Source organism: Phascolarctos cinereus, unplaced genomic scaffold (assembly GCF_003287225.1).
Source record: "Phascolarctos cinereus isolate Bilbo 61053 unplaced genomic scaffold, phaCin_HiC Scaffold_8;HRSCAF=390, whole genome shotgun sequence".
Taxonomy (NCBI): Eukaryota; Metazoa; Chordata; class Mammalia; order Diprotodontia; family Phascolarctidae; genus Phascolarctos; species Phascolarctos cinereus.
In genome coordinates, this window is record NW_027556291.1 from 267,519 (window position 1) to 271,592 (window position 4,074).

Here is a 4,074-nt window from a genome sequence, read left to right on the forward strand (position 1 = left end):
CTAATTCTAATCAGTTTTTCCACCTGCTTCTCTTCTGGCCTCTAGCTTAGTCAGTGAGTAGCTTGACTGCCAGATACTCAGATAGCTATTTTTTTTTTGTAGGGGGAAGGTTAGTGATGATTAAAATTGATTTGGGTTTTTTACATATGTGCAAAAGACAAATGGTCTTGGTACTCATACTAGGGGATTCAAGTGAATCGGACAAGTTTGGGGCAGATATTCCTGCCCCTGATTTGATGTATTACCTGTACAATGGAAGGACTGGAGAACTTCCCAGAGGTAAGGTACAAAGGGATAGATTAAAATTGGACTGGGGGTGTGGGGGTGTGTCTGCACATGTGACCGAGTGTTTTTCTGGGTACATCCAATCTTGTATCTAGGAGGCCATGTATATCCACACACATGCCCTTTATCTAGAGCCCTCCCTTCCACCACATGTTCCCCGGAAATGCTAAAGCTGTTAACACAGGGGTAGGGTTCACAAGAAACCCTGTTAAGGCTTAGTCCTTTCCTCCAAGCTACATGGAAAAGGCTGTTCGATCCAAAGATTGATCCAATAGGTATTTCTCAAGAGAGAAACATTGAGTTGGAGAGGATGTGGGAAAATTGGAACACTAGTGCATTATTGGTGGAGCTGTGAAATGATCCAACCATTTTGGAGAACAATTTGGAACTATGCCCAAAGGGCTACCAAAATGTGCATACCCTTTGATCCAGCAATTGCACTTCTAGGGCTATATCCCAAAGAGATCAAACAAATTGGAAAAGGACCCACATGTACAAAAATATTCATAGCAGCTCTTTTTGTGGTGGCAAAGAATTGGAAATTGAGAGGATGCCCATCCATTGGGGAATGGCTGAGCAAGTTGTGGTACATGAATGTAATGGAATACTATTGTGCTGTAAGAAATGATGAGCAGGTTGACTTCAGAAAAACCTGGAAAGACTTATATGGTCTGATGCTGAGTGAAGTGAGCAGAACCAAGAGGACTTTGTACACAATAACAGCCACCTTATGCGATGACTAAGATTGTTTAACTGAACCCTTCTCAGCATTACGAGGATCTAAGACATCTCCAGAGGCCTCGGGATGGAAAATGCTGTCTACATCCAAAGAAAGAATTATGGAAGTCGAATCGCTATCACTTATTTTTACCTTCTGTTGAGCTTTGTTTCATCTTTCTGATGGTTCCTCCTATTGGTTTTGATTTTTACTTACAACTTCACTAATGTGAAAATATGTTTAATGGGTATGTAAATGTAAAGCCTATATCAGATTGTGTGCCATCTTGGGGAGGGTGGGGGGGAGGAAGGGGGAGAAAAATTTTCAACTCAAAAACATATGGAAGTGATTGTTGATAAATCAAAATAAAGTAATAAAATAAAAAAAAGAGAGAGAGAGAAACATTGACCTTGCAATAAGCTTCTAGTCCCTGGAGAGCCCTTTGGGGATGGGCATTTCTTCCCAGAGTGCCAGAGGTGGGGGAGGAGGAAGGGCTTGGAAAATCAGCCATTTGGCCAGGGCTGAGATAGGCGGCTGCCTCAAGCTTCTTTACTGAGGTGGACCATTGGACTAGCAGGAGGGGCAAGGAGCCCCTCTGTTTACTGACGTTGTACTACTTCATTAGTCTAATCTGGGCCCTAGGAGGAGGGTTTGGTGGCCAGCCCAGCTGCCAGCCCCTTGGATGATCAGCATCAGGAGAATGGCCATCTGTGGGCAGCTTTGTTTTTCTGGATGAGGCTCAGCATAGCTCTCAGGCCTCAAAGGCGAGGCCTTTGATATTTAAGTGATTTCATGCTTCTTTTTAGGGATCTAATCTCCTGGCTGGTCACAGCCTCTCCAGGAAGTAACATTCCCCTCTAATGTGCCAGATGACTAGGCTCTTCTAAGAGGGACATGTTTCTTTATGATTACCTGTCCCTCCCCCTTTCATTGAATACCTCAAACCCCCTGAACCCCCCATCTCTTTGGTGATTGCTTGTTTGCTGCTTCTAGGCACTTGTGAAATATTGCAAACCATTTCAAACCTGTCTTTTTGTCTTGCATATTTAGCTTTGTTCTCAGTAATTGGTTGGGATTGATAAGGGGCCAGGAGGAAATTTCTAGCTGGTTCTAAGAGGAAACCCCCAACTCCATAATGCACCCTGTATGGAGAAGACTCTTGGTCTGGAATAAAGTCACATGGTCCCCATTTGCTGCTTTCTTGGTCAACTCGTCTTGCTCCTCTTTCTACCATCCAGACTTTCCTGGGGGCTTGGAATCCCTGATTCCCTTTATCTTGTTCCACTTTGTTTTTTGGATACTGAAAAAGGGAGTACAAATAAGAGAGACTGAGGAACACTCATGCTAGATAGAGGACAGTGTTGACTGTTGACCAGGAAAGGGGCCTCTTGAGATGTGAGAGGGCCTTGAGAGGTGTGTTTCAGGAGACTAGCCCTTGACTGGGAAATGAGGGGTTTTTTTTGCTGAATTGTGGAGGTAGTGAGGGTTCTTTTGGTCTTTGACTAGCAGGAATCACAGTGGAACTTAAAAAAATTTTTTTAAATTTTTTTAAAAATTTTTATTTTTTTTACACAGTGGAACTTTAAAAACCCTGCCCTGGGGGCAGCTAGTTGGTGCAGTGGATAGAGCACTGGCCCTGGAGTGAGGAGGATCTGAATCCGGCCTCAGACATATAACACCCTAGCAAGTCACTTAACCCAAATTGCCTCACCCAAAAAATAAAAAATAAAAATCCCGACATGCTGAAAGACAGGAAAGACTCTGCTAAGTGTGGAGTTATGTACTTCCTTTTTGGGGAAATGTCAAGTTATTGTCATTCAGACAAACCTAGTGGGAATCCAGTCAAGTGTTCCACCAAAGAATGCTATTGGCTCAGCTTCACTTCCAAAGCTCACAGGTGTCCAGCTTCTTGACAAATGTCACCTTCCTATTGTCCAGCTGGAGCTTTTCCTGGAGGTGGAGGATTGGGATACCAGGCTTACTTGCTTATCTCTGTAACAATTAATCAGCCTAAGAGGTAGAGAGAGGTTGACTCACCCTTGGCACAGCAGCATTTTCCTGCTGGGGGTTGGCGTGTAAAGGGGCTTGGCATTTGTTCCCCTTTTGGTCACGGAGGTCTTCCCCCTCACCCCAAACCCCTGTTCTTGATTGTCCAGCTCGGTGCCCTGAAACTTTCAGAAGGCTTCCGGTGGCATTATCGCCTTTGTCATTTCGCCATCTTTGGTGTCTGCTGACTCGAGTCCCTGTGACAAAAGCAGAGAGAGAGGCCCGGGGGGCAGGAGACAGGATTGATGGAGGCTGACTCCTCTGGGCCTGAGAGTCGGGGCGTCTCTCGTTACTTGGCTCCCAGTTCCATTTAACGGAACTGGGGCCGAACAATGACCAACTGGTTTGGTCCTCTTTCTCTCTGTTCACTTTGCGACCTCGGTTGGTTGAATAGCTACATTTCCAGATGGCTGGATTCGTGAGAACGCGCTTTGTCTCCACTGCCCCCCACCCCGCCCCCCACTGCTCTGCCTCGGCAGAGAGATGCTCCAGCCCTCACGGGGAACCTGAGGAAGCCCTGCTGGAAACGCTCGGCCTGTTGGGGACTTGAAATAAACGGTTTTTTTCCTTTTTCTCTTAGGAAAAGACCAAATACCCGAGTGTCTGCCTTTACTTCTCTCGGGCGCGCCCCCTGCACATCCTCCGGGCTGCTGGGGACCCTGACTGGGGGGGGGGAAGTGATGGAGGGGGGAGGGCTTGCTCCACGCCGGGGGGAGGGGCGGGGCGGGCGAGCTGCGCCTGCGCCATCCGGCGCTCCGGAGGTGCAAAACCTTCCGCCACGCCCCTGATGGCGCAGACCGGATTGATTCACGCTTCGCTCAACATGGCGTCTCCTAGCATCCCCCGCGCGGGCGTTCCCTCCCTCTCTCGCTCGCACTTCCTGGATATTTTGAATAAAGTTTGTTGGGCGCCACGCGCCAGCCCGGCCTCCAGTCAGCGGCAGCAAGAGGCGGGAGCCACCGCGGCGGCGACGGCGACGGCGGCGGCGAGGGGGGGGTGGGGCGAGATCCGGAAGCTGGCCTCGG

General features: G+C 48.1%; 1 long non-coding RNA gene across 1 annotated transcript; it reads right to left on the reverse strand.

Annotated features, from left to right (window-relative positions):
• Window positions 1-2,536: 2,536 nt before the first annotated feature.
• On the reverse strand, window positions 2,537-3,718 carry LOC144455007 (uncharacterized). Its single transcript, XR_013483639.1, has 2 exons — window positions 3,041-3,718; window positions 2,537-2,953 (listed from the first exon to the last, which is right to left on the reverse strand). It is a non-coding gene; the product is annotated as an uncharacterized LOC144455007 (long non-coding RNA).
• Window positions 3,719-4,074: the final 356 nt, after the last annotated feature.